Source organism: Thamnophis sirtalis, unplaced genomic scaffold (genome assembly GCF_051295495.1).
Source record: "Thamnophis sirtalis isolate CommonGarterSnake01/CBP01778 unplaced genomic scaffold, rThaSir2_p1.2 scaffold_14, whole genome shotgun sequence".
NCBI lineage: Eukaryota > Metazoa > Chordata > Lepidosauria > Squamata > Natricidae > Thamnophis > Thamnophis sirtalis.
In genome coordinates, this window is record NW_028261394.1 from 21,045,227 (window position 1) to 21,063,599 (window position 18,373).

General features: G+C 44.8%; 1 protein-coding gene across 5 annotated transcripts in view; it reads left to right on the top strand.

The window, feature by feature from the left end:
• The window catches only part of ARHGAP17 (Rho GTPase activating protein 17), a 96,423-nt gene that overhangs the window by 27,338 nt on the left and 50,712 nt on the right, over positions 1 to 18,373 (top strand). The window lies entirely within an intron of this gene.

An 18,373-nucleotide genomic window follows, 5' to 3' on the forward strand; every position in this document is an offset into this window, starting at 1 on the left:
TGTTCATAAAAATTGCACTACTAAAAATTAGCTTAGCAAAATCTGTAATTTTCTACAGACTGAAAAGCAACTTAAAAATGCAAGAAATAAAAATGCTAGTAAATGCAGAGTGTCAATCTACAAGCCCTAAAAGCAGTGATATCTGGAACTCTTGGGAAATAAGGGTGCATGATTTTTATGCCCTCCTACAGTCCTGAAGCAGCTTGACCAAATGCCTGGAGCCAGAGTCAGTCATGCAAATGCCAGGGCAATGGATTCAGTAGCCCCCAACTTACAACGGTTCAATTATGGCACAGGAAAACGTTTTTCACACAACCGTTGTGGCTGATCAAAATTTGGATGCTTGGCAACTGACTCATATTATGACGGTTGCAGTGCCTCTGGGTCATGTGATCACCTTTTGCAGAATCAATGGGGAAGCTTAACTCTGTTACGGATTAACAACTGCAGGGATTAATTTATCAACTATGGCAAGAAAGATCATAAATTGGGCCAAAACACACTTGACAAATGTCTCACTTAACAACAGAAGATTTAGATTCAGTTGTGGTCATACATCAAGGACTAACTGTATGCCTTAGAGCAGGGGTGTCAAACTCGTAGCCCACAGGTTGGATGTGTCGTGCTGGCCACACCCACCCCCAGTTTAGCAAAGGAGAAAAAAGTTGTGATTCACCACAACAATGTGAGTTTGACACTAAGAGAAAAGCAATAAATAAAAAGGGGGAGGAGTACAAAGGAGAGAACAACTGCTCAATGCGACTAATCTGCATCCTTGGTGGGAGATGACCATTGGGGGAGCTGGTCCCAGCTCTATAGAATTATTCCAGGGCAGAGGGGCACAACTCCAGCATAGCATAGGTCCCCAAAAGCCTCAGAGATATTCCAGAAGCAACAAGGGAAAGTTTATTAAACACATAAAGGAGTATGCATGGTTCCATTTTCTCTTTGACAGCATGGCCAACATGAACAAATATCCTTTTGTTTATTCTTGCCTTATTTGGTAACCTGCTTGACCTGTTCTTGTGGTTGGGGAATAAATGGCTACCTTGACCATGGGTACATGAGCAGCATGAAAGGAGAAAGACTGGCCCTAACCTGTTGGGTCCAGACATTTACTTCTAAATTAAGATTACAGTGTGAAGTCCACTGGAAGATGGAGTTCAATGGAAGATCGAGATGGACAGCCATTAGTCTGGAATGATATAGGACAGGGATCCTCAACCGCCAGTCAGCATGCCAGATCTGCCGCATGCCAGAAACTGGTCCGCACAAACAAGCAAAAAGCCCCATCCGTGGGATGCAGGCAGCAAGCAAAACCACGCCCCCTCCAGTCCCCGGAAAACCTTTTCTCCATGGAACCGGTTTCTGGTGCCCAAAAGGTTGGAGGCTGCTGGCATAGGGTCTCCCACTTGAGCAGGGGGTTGTATTAGAAGACCTCTAAAGTCCCTTCCTACCCTGCCATTCCATGTTCTGTTAGGCACCATGCCAGGTGTTGCAAAAAACAGAATGGAGAAAGCAGAAGCTTTTGTGGGGGAGCAGCAGCCAAAAAGCTTGTCTGGTTGGTGTTCCAGACAGAAAAGGCCAGGTAGCTGGCTTTTGGCGTTCAAATTGGCTGCTGTCTGGCATTGTGGTGGTTTCACTTTGCACTCAGCTTCCCGGGGCCCTGCTGGTATTTTTAAACTAAATATTACCTAGTTCCTCTCTTTAGTTTACTTAAGATGAGAGATGAAGTTGGTTCCTGAAATAAGATGTCAGCCTTCATGGTTGTATCTTCAATTTGGAGTGCCTCGTTCCCATTTGCATCTCTTAGTTTCGGAGGCCCATTTTATTTGCCATGTTTCTCCCCAGCCCTGAAAAATGCTAGTGCTGTCAAAAGGATGGCATGCTTTCCTCACCCAGAGCCATCAGATTTTGTTTTTACTCAATTTTATGACTTTTGAGTGACTTAATATACGATTTGGATTTTTTCTCTTTAGCCCTAGATCTGGGGATGGGGTTTTTTAACTTTTACCAAGATTTCAACCCGCTTTGTGAAATTACGCTTTCACATATACTTTTTCTCAGGCATATCCGCTGACTCTGTTTGCAAAAGCATGCAGTGATTTTTAATTTGATTTGTTTTCTAGGTATCAGTCAACCCACCAGTTTAACAGTATTAATAATCTTTCTCTCCAAATTCATAGGCAACCTTATATGTACTTCAGTTTCATATACAATACAGAACTGATTGGGAAAAAGACATTCGCTTCCAAAAGTGAAGGCATAGAAACGTCTTATGAAGTTTCTTAGGGGGCTTCCACACCATGAAGTGCTTTTTAATGTTGTCTTTGACCTTCCTCTTGGTAGAAGATAATGGGGAACAAAAAAATTAGGGAAATTCTGCTTAGTTACTGTAATAAAATGTATGCAAAATCTTGTATTGCATTTAGTTTGTGAGACAAATCAAATTGCAGATACTTAAAGAGTTCTGAATGACCTTTGTTTTATTATGTTTTTCCCCGCACATGCGCCTTTTCACTGGTCTTTCTCCATAGTGAGGGGGTAGGAGTATCCAGAATGGGTTGACCTTGTCCTCTCATGATTGGATGAGTCAGATAAGCTCTTTGGGCAACACCCCCTGGCCAGCAGATATTCCCCATATTTGACTCATCCACTCACTGGAAAGGTTGTACCACTCTGGACCTCCAGTAATTTACAAAGGATTAAGGAAAATAAGCTTGGACCTGGTGAATCCTGCCTCCCTACATCGCACACAGCCTCCTCCTGCAAGGACTGGACTGCCACAAGCCCCCTGGGGCGGCACGCTGCCCTGGCCACTGAGTGAGATGGGTCACTCAGTGAGGACCTTTGCTGGGCAAGCAGGAGGACAGGGCATAAGCCTCTTGCATGCAAGCCAATGCCGCAGAGGCGTCTCAGGAGCAGGAGCGCTCCTCCGCTCCCTTCAGGGATTGAGCCACGAACCGCAGGTTGTTAAAACGCCCTGGAAAGCCTGCGCTGGCAGCTATCATCAGTGAACAAGGTGAGAGCCGGAGAGGCTCAGAAAGAGCTGGGGGAGGCAGGGGGAGGCGAGAGAGAGAGCCTCCAGTGGCAGCGGCAGCCACATGGCAGCCTGCAAAGGCACAAGCCATTTCCATGTGCTCCAGCAAAGAGGAGCCTTTTGAATTTGGAGCCGGGGGCCATCTTGAAACCACGTGGTCCAAGATGGCGGCCCCCAGCAGCTCAGAGGAGGCCAGCAGGAGCCCAGCTCTCAGCCCTCCAGTAACAACCACCACCGGAGGCTCTGAGGAGCCCTTAAAAAGGTGAGAAACCATCGCAGAGGCATTAGCCAAAGGCGGGGGAGGCAGCAAAGGGCCAAAAGGAGGCTTATCTCCTTCAAGGAGGTTAAAGAGGCAGGCGGTGGATTAATTCCCCCCTCCCCCCAGCCTACCTCCAAATAGGAAAGGCAGAAGCAGCTGCCACAAGGCCGGCAGCAGAAAGAGCCCCTCCCCACGTGCCTGGAAACTGAGGAAAGACCACTAGTTTTCTCTTCAGGCATCAATGACTTGTCATCTGGGTTCCAGCAACCTTGCTTGCAGGATTTATGCAAACCCTATTCTGCCCCTTTCTGAGTCACAGGAGAATTCCAGAGGCTTCTCCTTTAAGAACACTCCCCTTTAAGTGGAAGAAAGAGTGGGGGTGAGAAGGCTCTCAGCAGGAGGCCACACATAACTGCAGGAGACCCCAGATCTTAGTAGCACAAGCTGTGTTTTTGTTGCCAATTCTTGAGGGCGGGGCTATGGTATTTGCCCAGCAGAGCCATTTGGGAAGAAGGGGGAGGAGAGGCCACACGTGGCCCAATACGGCAGCCCCCTGCAGCTGGGAAAACAAGCAGAAATCAGCCCTAGCTGCTAAAGGCTACAGCTCTCAATGGAGGGATAGAAGAGCCTCCAATCAGGTTAGAGATTACCCCTGAAGGCCTTCCAAGGGTGGGGGCAACTAGGCAAAGAGCAAAATACAATGCAATACAATACTATGCAATACAATAGCAGAGTGGAAAGGGACCTTGGAGGTCTTCTAGCCCAACCCCCTGCCTAGGCAGGAAATCCTATACCATTTCAGACAAATGACTATCCAACAGCTTAAAGACTACCAGTGTTGGGGCATTCACAACGTCTGGAGGCAGTTGTTCCACTGATTAATTGTTCTAACTATCAGGAAATTTCTCCTCAGTTCTAAGTTGCTTCTCTCCTTGATTAGTTTCCACCCATTGCTTCTTGTTCTGCACTCAAGTGCCTTGGAGGATAGTCAGGCTGCCTCTTCTCTGTGGTAACCCCTGAGATTTTGGAACACTGCTATCACGTCTCCCTTAGTCCTTCCTTTCAGTAAACTAGACCTACCCAGTTCATGCAACCGTTCTTCATAGGCTTTAGCCTCCAGTCCCCTGATCCCCTCTGTTGCTCTTCTCTGCACTCTTCTTAGAATCTCCACATCCTTTTTACATCATGGTGACCAGACTGAATGCAGAATTCCAAGTGTGGCCTTACCAAGGCCTTATAAAGTGGGATTAACACTTCACGAGCTTGATTCTATTCCTCTGTTTATGCAGCCTAAAACTGTGTTGGTCTTTCTGGCAGCTGCTGCACACTGCTGGCTCATATTTAAAGGGTTGTCCACTAGGACTCCAAGATCCCCTTCACAGTTTCTACTGTGGAGCAAGGTATTCTGTACCTGTGCATTTTGTTTTCGTTGCCTAAAGGTAGAACCTTACTTCATTGAATCTCATTTTCTTAGACAGTGCCCAATGTTCAAGTGTATCAAGATCCTTCTGTATCTTTAGCCTATATTCTGGAGTATTGGCTATTCCTGCCAGCTTGGGGTCATCTGCAAATCTGATGAGGCCCCCACCGATCAGCATTTAACAAACAGAGAGCTAACAGTCATTCTGGCTCCTTTTTATGACGGCTTGAGATAACAGCAGTACTTAAAGAAACAGCATGACATATATAGTGTTAACCCAACTGTTAGCTTACATACCTAACACCCTCATCCAAATCACTGATGAAGATGTTGAAGAGTATTGGGCCCAACACAGAGCCTTGGGGTACTCCACTGCATTCTTCCCTCCATGAAGAGGCAGTTCCATCGAGTAGTACAGGTGTGTGCGGTTGGTCAACCAGTTACAAAGCTATCTGGTGTGACAATGTCTAACCCACATTCTTCTACTTTATCTAGTAGTAGGTTATGGTCTACCTTATCAGGACTTGCTGAAGTCCAAGTAAACTATATCGATTGCATTCCTATGGTCCACTAGTGTTGTCACTGTATCTAAGAAGGCAATATGGCTAGTCTGGCATGATCTGTTTTTGACAAACCCATGTTGGCTTTGGGCTCTTGATCTGTTTTCTCCCTTTCTGAAGAGGGGAACCACATCAGCAATCCTATGGAAGTTCTCCGGTACTCCAGGATCTCTGAAAGATATAGTTCAGTTGTTTGGAGATCTCGTCTGCCAGTTCCTTCAGATCCCTGGGGTGTAACCCATCCGGTCCTGGGAATTGGACTTTGGCTAGGGTAGACAGGTGCTCATTTACCATTTCTTCCCTTTCTCATCTTGGGTTCCTAATCTGATTTTTGGGGTGCTGTTCTTGATAGGTTGGACTGTTTTATCCCTTTGGGTAAAGACAGATGCCAAACATGAGTTAAATAGTTCTGCTTTACCCCTGCTGCTTGTCACCTTCTGGCCACTTTCTCCCAGCAAGGGACCAATCGTTTCCTTAATCTTTCTTGTTTTTAACATGTGGGAAGATGCCCCCTTTTGTATTTTATTTTGTTGTTGTTGTTGTTGTTGTTGTTGTTGTTGTTATTATTATTATTATTATTATTATTATTATTATTATTATACAATTGTATCACAGCGGCCAGTTGTTTCGCCGGATTTGGCATTGGTTACTAGTCGGGCCCCACCCAGGGGCCTAGGACGTTGTAACATATTTTCGTAATATGCGTGCAGATCCAAGCAGTGCGGCTTTTTGCATTTGACTGATGGTGATTTTGTCAATTTTTAACTGTTTTAAATGTAATTCCAGTGCTTTTGGAATAGCACCCCGTGTGCCAATTACCGCTGGAATTACCACTGCTGGTTTGTGCCATAGTCGTTGAATTTCGATTTTTAAGTCCTGGTATTTTGCAATTTTTTCATGTTCCTTCTCGGCGACCCTGCTATCACCTGGTATTGCGATGTCTATGATTGTGACCTTATTTTTCTCAACCAGTGTGATGTCTGGTGTATTATGTGCCAGTATTTTGTCTGTTTGTATGCGAAAATCCCACAAAATCCTGACCATCTGATTTTCGGTGACTTTTTCAGGCTGATGTTCCCACCAGTTTGTTGCTGTTTTAATAGTATAATTTTTGCACAAATTCCAGTGGATCATTTGTGCTACTGAATTGTGCCGCAATTTATAATCAGTCTGCGCGATTTTTTTACAGCAGCTGAGTATGTGATCAACAGTTTCATCAGCTTCTTTGCAAAGTCTGCATTTGGCATCATCAGAGGATTTTTCGATTTTGGCCTTAATGGCATTTGTGCGGATAGCTTGTTCTTGCGCAGCCAGGATTAGTGACTCTCTTTCTTTCTTTAATGTACCTGTTGTTGTTTTTTAGTTTTAGTTTTTAGTTTTCCCTTTATTTGTATGCCGCCCTTTTCCCTGGGGGGACTCAGGGCGGCTCACAGTTCAAAAAGGGGAGGGGGGAAGGACAAACAATTTTCCAAGCATGAAGACAATACAACATATTAAAAGAAAGCACAACAGTCACACAATTCGGGTGGGGTTAGAGTCTTAACCCCAGGCCAGCCGGGACAGCCAGATCTTTAAAGCGGCGCGGAAGGACTGGAGGGTGGTGAGGGTCCGAATCTCCACGGGGAGTTCGTTCCAGAGGGTCGGAGCAGCCACCGAGAAGGCTCTCCTCCGGGTAGTTGCCAGTCTGCACTGGCTGGAAGATGGAATTCGGAGGAGGCCTAATCGATGCGATCGTATCGGTCTAGTGGAGGTAATTGGCAGTAGGCGGTCTCTCAAGTACTCAGGCCCACTACCATGAAGGGCTTTGTAGGTGATAAGTAGCCATAACCAAGTTAGTTCACTGTCCACTTTATCTTTTTTTTTTTCCCCCAGAAATTGGCCATGCAGTGCTTTGTTCTGCCAACTCTCCATTCTTGATTTTATCACATCTTTTCTGTATTCTTGTTTTGTCTGTTGGGCCTTCAGTAGATTTTTGTTCCTTACTTCGATTAATAGATGTTCTTGATTTTCTTTTAAATAGTCAGCCAGTGCATGTTTTTCTTCTTCAACTGTTTGCTTCACTTGTAATAATCCTCTGCCACCTGATTTTCGGGGCCGGTATAATCTATCAGTATCACCACGTGGATGTAAACTGTAGTGCATTGTCATTAGTTTCCTGGTTATCACCTTTAAAGCCCTACATGGCGTAGGGCCAGGGTACCTTCGAGACCAGCTGCTGCCACATACCTCTCAGCGGCCAGTAAGATCCCACAGATTGGGCCTCCTTCAGATGCCGTCAGCCAAACGTTGTCAGCTGGCGGGCCCTCGGAGGAGAGCCTTCTCTGTGGCTGCTCCGACTCTCTGGAACCAGTTACCCCCGGAGATCCGGACCAAACCCACTCTCATGGCCTTCAGGAAAGCTGTAAAAACTTGGCTGTTCCGGCAGGCCTGGGGCTGTTGACCTCACTGTTGAGGTCCAGCCCCGATTAGAATGAATGTATGAGGGGGTTGCTGTTTTTAAACTGTTTTCTTTTATCATTATGTGTTCTTATATTTTTTGTAAGCCGCCCGGAGTCCTTCAGGATTGGGCGGCATATAAATATATTAATTAATTAATTAATTAATATGAATATGAATATGAATATTGAATGGTACCTATGAAAGGAAGATTAGAAATTTTTTTGGTTATATATAAAGGTTAATAAAAAAGAACTAAGTTAAATTTAGTTAAGTTTTGTTTATTAGGGGGGGAAATGTTATTTGATTTGATTTGATTTATTGCATTTCTATGCCGTCCTATTCCCAGAGGGACTCAGGGCAACTCACAAACCAAAATAGGGGGGGGGGGGAATACAAACAGGAAGAAAACAACGGACAAACAACTACAAACAATTTAAAAACACTCAACAACCACACAATTCGAGCGGGGGCGGGGAATCCGTCAGCCCCAGGCCTGTCGGAACAACCAGATTTTAAGGGCTTTGCAGAAAGCCTGAAGGGTGGTGAGGGTCCGAATCTCCACGAGGAGCTCGTTCCATGATAAAGGACACAGTCAAATAAAGGAGGGAAAATGATAACATACATATATGTATGGGCACAACACAAGGAAAGTGGATGTAAATTGTAAACAGTGATTTGGAAAGGAGGATTAGAAAATTTTGTTACTAAATATTATGGATGTTTAGCCAGAATAGGCCATAAGGATTCAGTGTTATTGGAGGATATTAGAAATAGCAAATGAAATGGCAGTATGTGGTTATGTTTTAAATCTTTATATATTTTATGATGAAGGACATTTAAACAATTATAGTCAAATGAAAATAGAGGTATGATGCTGGTAATATGTATAAATATATCTGAGTTAAAATACTTGAGTTAATATGAATTATAGTTGATGACTGTGGAAGAGATGCACAAAAGTCTTTTGTAACCAACTGATACACTTTCTACGGTATGTAAAGAAGGAGGATTCTTTGTGTTGTGTCTGTTTTGAAAATTAAAAATAAAACAATTATATATATAAAAAAGAATACAAATTGTGATTAAAAGAGGGGAGGGGAGGGAGCAGGATGCACAGGGAAGGAGGTGGGATCTACTATTGGTCCATCAATCACCTTCAGCATAATACTTCTCTACTGGGTGACCAGAGCAGTCAGCAGAAGATCAATAGGTTGGTGGCAGTTCTCATGGGGTGGGAAGTGGGGAGGTTGTTCCAAAGGACCTCCATCATGGCAGAGAAGGTTCTTGTCCTACACCTTCATCACTGGAAGCTTTCAAGTAGAAACTAGACTGCCATTTGTCAGAAATGGTGTAGGGTCTCCTGCTTGGGGTGGGGATTGGACTAGATGACTGCCAAGGTCCCTCTCAATTCTGTTAATCTTATTACCCTGCCATGCGTCTGGCCTTCCATTGGGATATCCTGGTGGTCTCTCATCCAAGCACTAACCATGTTGTGGCTGCTTAAAATGTTGAGATCAATTGTACGTTGCTATCTAGATGGGCTTATTGCACTTGACCATATGAAAGTGCTGACTTTAAAAAAATCACCAATTACTCTGGGCACAAATAAACTTTCATTTATTCTTCCATCTCAACCAAATTGGCAGATGACTTCTCCAGTGGTTCCATACAGATGCTAAACAGCAGGGAAAGAGAATCAACTGCTTTGAGGCCCAGCAAGTGAGGGCTCACTAAGTTGTCTTCTCCCTCTATTGCTACCAAATAATGTGCAACCTTAAGTAGTATGTTGCATACAATGTGCTCAAGCCACACGGTTCCAACATTCAAGACTGCAGATACAGTCCAACAGCAACTAATTAAAAGCAAATTCTTTCCACCTGAGCAGAAAGGAAACTATCCAAGCAGCAGAAGAACAAAAGATGAGCTCCTAATTCACAAGATGATTTTGGGGAAACTTCAAGAGAAGGAAGACCAACTTGAATGTAGCTTGGATTGATTACAAGAAGGCCTTTGATTCCCTGCCATATGATTCAATAATCAAGTGCCTAGAAACAACAGGAATCAGTAGAAACATCGGAATCTTTGTTCAAAGATTGATGGCACAATGGAAGATACAGTTGTAGGTCAATAGTGTCAGAATGGGAGAGATTAAGAGAAGAATGTTCTTGACTCACTGTCTTCATTACAGTTTGTCATGTACTGATTCCTCTGTCGCCATTCCTGAACAAGTCAGGCTGTGGCTAACAATCATTAAAAAAAAACATCTGGCAGCCTATTCCACCTCCTTTATATGGACGATTTGAAGCTGTGTGGAATAAAACCCTCAGAAGTAGAATCATTGCTCCTCGCTGTCTGTATATGCAGCCAGAATATTTCAGTGGAGTTTGGACTGGACAAATGTGCCACCCTCACCATCAACCAAGGGGAAAAATAGTGAAAACTGAAGGAATTAAGATCTCCTGTGGAAATAATATCAAGAGTCTGGATGAAGACAATCACTATAAATACGTGGGTATCCTTCAAGCTGACTAATTCAGATATGGTGAAGTCCAGAAGAAAGTAGGAGCAATGGCGCATTGGAATACCTGCAAGAAATACTATTTACCTGCAAACAAGAACCAGTGGGATCTCAAAATAGGTAATAAAAAATGTAGACGCTAAAGGGCTCTGGGACTTTAGGATTCAAACAGAAAAGCACCTGTCCTGTAGCACTCCAATTGCTAATAAGACAGAAAAGTCATAGCAGTACCTGAAGACGGCAGAAGAGAAAAAACTGGGGAAAACCACAAAATACGAAGGACTCCATGAGTGGATAAAAGTGCCCAATCCAGCCTAAACCTCTGGCTGACTATGATGAACCATAATAAAATAATGAGAGCCTGTTTGGTGTAGTGGCTAAGATGCTGGCCTAGAAACCGGGAGGTGGTGAATTCTAGGCCTTCCTTGGGCAGGAAAGCCACAGGTGACTTAGGGCCAATTACTCCCTCTCAGCCCAACCCACCTCACAGGGTTGTTTTTGTGGGGAAATTAAGAGGCAGTATTAGGTGTGTTCTCTGAATTGACTAGCTATGTAAATAGAGGGATAAACTAACAGTAGTAGTCATTGTAGTAGCAATATAGTGTTACCTGGAACAGGATCAGCTACAAGCATCTATTAAGATGGAAGAACTGCTGACAGCAAATAAATGAGCAGGGCTGCAAACATGCCCATACCAAAGCCCTACAGTCCTGAAATGAAGACAGGATTACAAGCAGAGTCTTCGTCAAAACCCTTATCCCCTCCCTCTAGCCAACTAGGCAACTTCATCAGTGCTAGAAAGGAGGAGGAGGAGGGTGACTGTTGGGTCTTTGGTGCTCTCCCAGTTGGGTTGTTTTGTTGCAAGTTGTTTCATTACCCAACTAGGTAACTTCATCAGTGCTAATGAGCATTGGGTTTGCTCTCATTTATGTACAAGTGACTTCCCTGTCAGTGTGGGTAGGAGTGTTCCTTGCGCTTCCTTGTGGGGAATGCATGGGTGAGTGGCTGTGTGTGTATGAGAGGATTGAGAGTACAGCCTGGTGCCTCCTCCACTGAGTGCTATTGCAGAAGTGGTAGGGGGCCCAGGCCTACCTCCCGTGCCCGAATGAGTGATAAAAATCGCCTGCTGGGTGGTGTGGAGGCTGTGGGAGGGGTTATGTGGTCTACGGTTGCGGGGGTGGGCTGGAGCATTACAGTCACTATGGGGAGGGGCAGGTACGACGGGAACTTCAGGGCTAGCCATTACCGGGGAAGGAGGGTTCGCTACATCACAGAGATCCCTCCTTCTGGCCCCGTTAGTTCCACTCCAGGGCCAGGTGGCGAGAACTGTCAGGGCCCTGGTCTCAGGCTGTTGTTGCTAAATGCCAGGTCTGTGGTTCACAAACCTCCCCTTGTCCGGGACCTAATTTTAGACGAGGGGGCAGACCTGGCATGTATTACTGAAACCTGGCTGGGCCCGGAGGGAGGAGTCCCCCTCACTGAAATGTGCCCAGAAGGATTTCAGGTGCTTCATCAGCCGCGACCCCAGGGAAGGGGTGGGGGAGTGGCTGTCATCGTCCGAAGGTCTTTAGTTCCTCGTAGGATCCCTGCTCCGGAGCTTGTCAGGTGTGAGTCCCTGTTGATGAAGTTGGACCTTGGTGGTCAAGTGGGTTTGTTGCTAACGTACCTACTTCCCAACAGCGTTGCAACAGCCCTCCCCTCGCTCCTCGAGTCAGTAGCCGAGTTAGCGGTAGAGTTCCCCAGGCTTATGGTTCTGGGGGATTTCAACCTGCCTACACTTGGTGAACGCTCTGACGGGGCGCAGGAGTTCATGGCTTCCATGACAGCCATGGACTTGACCCAAGTAATTCAGGGTTCGACTCATTCAGCTGGTCACACGCTTGACCTCGTATTTCTTTCGGAGCAGTGGAGATGTGATCTAGGGTTGAAGGGCATTAAAACCTTGCCCTTGTCATGGTCTGATCACTTCCTACTGAGGCTTGACTTTCAGAAACCAATCCCGCACTGTAGGGAGGGGGAACTGATTAGGTGGTTCCGCCCCAGGCGCCTGATGGACCCTATGGGATTTCAGACGGTGCTTGGAGAAATACCTGACACTATCGTCCACAATCCGGTGGAGTCCTTAGTCGCTGCCTGGAATACAGCGGCAGTGGGGGCTCTAAACCGGATTGCGCCTTTGCGACCGATCCGAGGCAGTGGATCCAGGAGGGCTCCTTGGTTTACCGAGGAACTCCGGGAGATGAAGTGCCAAAAGAGACGCCTAGAGCGCCGCTGGAGGGCCAGTAAATCTGAGTCAGACCGAGCACTGATGAGAGCCTTTATCAGAGCCTATCTCGTGGCAATACGGGCGGCGAAATGTTAGCATTTTGCCGCCCTTATTGCATCCGCTGAATCGCGCCCAGCCGCCTTGTTTAGAATAACCCGCTCCCTCTTGAAAGGGAGGGATACCTGGGTACCTGAGACACCGCCTCCTGCCGATTACCTCCCATAGACGATTAGATCTCACAGGTTAGGTCTCCTCCGGATTCCATCCGCCAGCCAATGTCGGCTGGCGACCCCCCCAGGGGAGAGCCTTCTCTGTTGCAGCTCCAGCCCTCTGGAATTATCTCCCCGTCGAGATCCGGACCCTTACTACCCTCCTGGCCTTCCGCAAAGCCACCAAGTCCTGGCTGCTCCAGCAGGCCGAGGGGCTTGGGAAACATCCAACCCCACGGAAATTGTGAATGTTGTGGTTTTTGTTTTTAAAGTGTTGTCTTTGTCCAGTTTTCCCCTTCCCTTGTCTATTGTGAGCCTCCCGGAGTCCTTAGGGAGTGAGCGGCATACAAGACAAATAAATACAAATACAAATACAAATAAGCTGCTGTTTGCTGTTTGGTAGCTTGTCTGAATTGGCAACCCCTTGAATGGGCTATTGTTTACTGCTTGATTGTTGGTCTAGCATTAGTTTTCTCACTGCTTATTTGATTTGATTGGTATTATTACAGGACGTTCCTGAAAAGAAACTCTTAAGTATCAGTAATCATAACATTAGTTTTATAAAAGTGATTCTTGAATTGCAACACCAACAGCATCATTGATTAGGGGATATAAAATTAATTGACCAGACATGATTTCCTACCTTTGGATAAAGCCACATCTGATGTGAAAGCCTAACTAGACTTAGGTAATTCTGTAAACTGTTCAGTTAAGAATCTATGGTTCCAAGACTGAACTCTGGAGAGATGCAGAATGCATGGCTCTGGGTGAGATGGATTGATATTTTCACTCTTTTAGCTTTGGATCAATTCAGGCCCATGTATCTGGCAGTTTGGTTGCTTTCTCCCTTTGCCAGATCCTTGCTGACATTCTGGAGTTCTACCAGTTTAAGCTGGGTGGTTTCTTAACCATGTAAGCAGCTGATCAGTTGCCTTTTCTGTATTTGCTGGGGAAAGCCTCTTAATATTTACAGAAGAGTTCTCTGCATGCTGATAGCGTCTCTTTCTCTTTTGATCTGGCAATGGGCACACCTTATTTGTACTCTTAGTGATTGCAAAAGTATGTGGGGAACTTCCTTGGTGTTTTAACAATCTGTCTGTTTCCAAAACAGCCTATTATGGATGCTTGTACAAGTCAACCACTTGCATGATTTTGAGACTGAAAGTGACATGCTTTTCTGGTTAGTCATTCTTTAGGGGAAGAGAATACTTACCATTGCAGTGTAGCCTTGCTCTTCTTCTCCTCCTCAACGTTTTTGTTCAGATACGTTCTTCTGGGTTTCAGTGGGATGCTTTCAGGACTCTGTGCTTGTGACTGTACCCTTGGATAACACTTCAAAGTATGCTTCCTGCACATAAAATTAGATCTGTTGGCTTCAGTGAAGCTCCTAACTAAATGTACATCGTGCAAAATGTTTCTTGAAAGAAACATTGAAAGAAATGGTGGCGCTTCCAGAAGTCTGCATTGCCTTGAGAGATTAATCTAAAGAGATTAGCCACTGGAAAAACTAGTTTTAATGAACTGCCAGTGAGGTTATTGAGATGTTCTCTTGCCGTCATACACATGGAAGCAATTTGACAGCTGTATGTCAGTTCTTATAAACATTTTTGTTCCAAAACAGGTTTTACATATTTTTGAAAGAGGTTATTTCTACTAACTCACATTCAAAGTGCCTCCTGTCTGAGAGAGATTATTTGTGAGCACTGTTCCCTCTAAGGTGCGCGGTTGCGCGGCTGTGCACATGTCAAGAAAATGCTGCGCAGAAGTTTCCAACTACCGCTCAGTGTTTTTTAGCATGAAAAATCCTCGGCTCTACCAGCCGCTTTCCTCCCCCAAAACGAAACTGCCCAGCCGGGGCGAGCAATGAAGCCAAAACGACACCATGCAATTCAGGACCGAGAGGAATTGACAAGCTCGGCAGGTAAAAATCCTCCCCAGCCACCACCACTAGCAACCCCTGGCCCAGGACTCTGTTCGAGCTTGTCAAGGAGTGGCTGCGCTGCCAATCCAGTTCCGTCTTTCAGCAGGCCCAGCCAATCACCACGAGAAACTTAAAGGCGGTCATGAATAAAAGGCGGGAGCGTCTCAGAGGTAGATTCAGCCTCCGCAGAAGGAAGTGTGTGATGGACAGGAGGGAGGCAGCAGTGGAGAGGGAATTGCGGTGGTGGCGGCTCGTGCCTCTGTTCGGATGGGTGGCGTCGCATCCTTTTTGCTGTGTGGTTTGGCGGGCGCTGGGGCTGCTCCTGGTGGTTGCCTCCTCTTTCCCTGAGGGGAGAGCGGAGCGCTTCAATCTCCCGGAACCTGCAGCCCCCGTCGCTTATTGGCGTCTATCCGGGACTGTTTTGAAGCTCTGAGTGCGTAAGGCAGGTGGCAAGTCCGCAAATTGTTTTCCTGAAAGTAATCTCCACTTAACGGAGCGGAGCTTCCTTGTGATAATCGTGAACAGGACCACCGGCCCCAAAGGGCTGCTGGAAGCACATTAGAGCACTCTGCCTTAGGGGAAGTGGTTGGATTTCAGTATCCCAATCGGTCTGTTGCACTTATCTATTGCATAGTATAAGCGCGAAACACACACACACACGTTTAGTCTGGGAGGGGATTCCTTTCTGGTTGATTCTGAAAGTGTAGGGTCATATACCTCTTTCCCTTATCTGTCAGGGGGAGGCTTTTGCTGACACTTGCATGCTGTCATTATGTATTTTCTTTTTAAATGCTTTGAATTAGTCTTCTGTTTTTTTACCAATGGCACAAGAGAAGAAAGGGATAATTTTCAGGAAACAGAAAACCAACCTACGGTATTGGTTCGCCACTTTTATGCATCTTTGTATTTTTACATCTGAAAATTAGTACTTACAAATCATCACACATTCCATGCATTATTATACTATTTGCATATGAAAGGGCTGTATATTAAATGAGCCATTTAATATATTGAAAACCAACTTTATTTTCTGTTGGTTCATCCTCTCAAAGGTGACTGATCAGATTTCTTTAGCAAGTTCAAATTGGCCTAACATCCATGTAGATTGTTTTGGCAGCAGTAAAGAGTCTACTAGTTTTGGGGGGATCAGCCATGGTCAGCTAGATGTTACCATCCATAGCATTGATACAGCAAATGATTCTAGTTCTTGGATCATCATATAAAAACAAATGGTTAAATATAGTTTACAGCCAGCCAATATATAAATTTTGTATACATGCAACTCAATAAATAATAGGTTTATATACCCCAATTGCAAATCTACATCAATGGGTAATTTATTCATAACTTGCTAATATCACTGCAGACTATTGGATAGTAAGGGGGGGAGTATAAAGCATATAAAGTAATTCATAGTATGGAAAATGTGGATAAAGGGAAGTTTTGATCATTTCCCCATAGAGAGTCATCCATTGAACTTGAATACAAGTAGTCCTCAATTTACTATATATATTATATAGTTATATATTATATAACACTTTTAATTAAGCAGGTACCTTGAATAAACATAACTTTGCGTTTCAAATAACACTGATTTCGTTGTTGTCTTGGGTGACATCTGTGAAAAAAATTCAGGTGCTCAGGCATGAAAATGTGTCGCTCAAACACTATACTTTTCCACACACACTGAAAAAAAATTAGAGGGAACATTGCTTGTGAGAAATTTAACTTTAGACTAATCCTCCTGGGGAAAAGGAAGACAGTGGACGATGTCTTCCTCAAAGCCAAGCCGAGGGTTGCCTGGTTGTATTGAATTCTGAAGAGACCTAGCTTACTTTCCAGAAAAGTTACAATAGCTGCATTTCGTTCCACCAGAATCCAGTGTTGTCATTCAATGGCAGCATTGTATTATTTGATAAGAATCTTTTGGGAGGCTTGCTTCTATTTCAAGAATTGCACTTTCTATAGTCTCATTTTGCATTGCAGGATATTTGCTAACCAATACTCTTGGGGGGGGGAGCAGTGGGAGGCCATAAAATCTAGCAGGCGTGATGGCCTACAGATGCAGCAGTGAGTCAGTTAGATCAGACGCACTAATGAAATTAGTGAAAGAATCAGGTGGGAAGCTTCCCACTTCCCTGGCTGTAATTAACTGAATATGGCAGACAGTTAATACCGTTTTGAGGGACATTACCTACCTTAAGGGGGGGTCTATTGTGCCCGGTCCTGAAGAAACCCATCCATGATCTGGCCACTTTCTCCCAATCTTCAATTTTCCCTTTTTATGGATGATTGTCAAGAAAGTAGCAGGGCATCGGCCACAGAGGATGCTACAACAGGTGAATTGTGTAGGTTCCTATCATCCCGGATTCAGGCATTGGGGGGGGGGCATTAAAAGGACAGGATAGTTCTAAGCAATTAGTTTTATCAGGACCACGATTTTGAGTTGTGTACAACACCTATTACACTTCTGAGCAATATTCATAACTATCAACTGTACTAGCCTTCCGGGTCACCTGCAATGGCTGGAAGCACTGAGTTATGGTGGTTCTGAGCACGCAGTTTCAGTCAGTAGTTACAAAAGGCTATAATCTTTGATTTCTCCAGGGGGGTATGGGAGGGATTCCATAGGACTCAGTGCTCCTCCGTGTAATTGAACATCTGCATGAAACCTGTTGGGAGGGGTCACCTGGTGGCACAGCGTTTAGAACGCAGTATTGCAGACAAACTCTGCCCACAGCTGGGGTTCAATCCTGACGGGGCTCAAGGTTGACTCAGCAGCCTTCCATCTTTCTGAGATAAGTAAAATGAGGAGCCAGATTATTGAGGGCAATATGCAAATAATGCCAAGACTAAACCACCCAGAGAATGCTGCCAAGCGCTATTGGGCCCTATATAAGTCTATTGCTGTTGCTGTTTATAATGGGGCATCATTAGTATGCGGATGCTGTCAGCTATGCATTGCCAGTCCGGGTCAAATTGGATCTGCTCTGGAAATCCCCAATTGGAGATTGTCAGGGTCTGAATGGAACTGCTGTGTGTCAACAAACATCTCGGCAAACTGATAACATCGTTCCTAGATAGTTACTCTAGATAGGGGAGGGGGAAAAGTTGGTTCATGACTTGGGGTCCTTCTGGATTTGGGCCTCCCATTCAAGCAACAAGTGGGAGTTGTAGCCAGGACGTTGTGGACAGGCTGAATGAAATTCTCTTCCGCAAGAGTTTGTTCACAGGTGTTCTGCCACCATCACCTTTTTACTACCATCTGCAAGAATTTAGGAATACAGTGCCTTTGAACACAAACCTAGGACAATGGGTCCTTCCTTCTGCCAGGAATATCCACCTTTGGTTCTTCTCCAAGCTGTTGAATGTTAGTGAAAGAGTTGATATTAGAGTTGATATTAAACAATTGGAAACCTGAAGCCCATAACCCTTTTATGGGTCCCATACCTACATCAATTTTATTTGTTTTAATATAAACTTGAAACTGAACTCAAGTAAAATAAGAGATTCTGCTGTGCTTGATATATATCATTTTAAGGACAGGGTGCTGACATTTAAAATACTCCCCTGAACCAGAAATACTTTGCTGGAAGCACCATGTTCCCAATTTTAAAAGGCAGAAAAATGGAAATACTGAAAGAACTCTGAAGTGCTGAGATGGTTGAATTTTTAAAGTTAAGTTTCCATAATGGGCAGTGGAAGAGAGAAAAACACTCTAGCTGGAAACAAGGACCATAA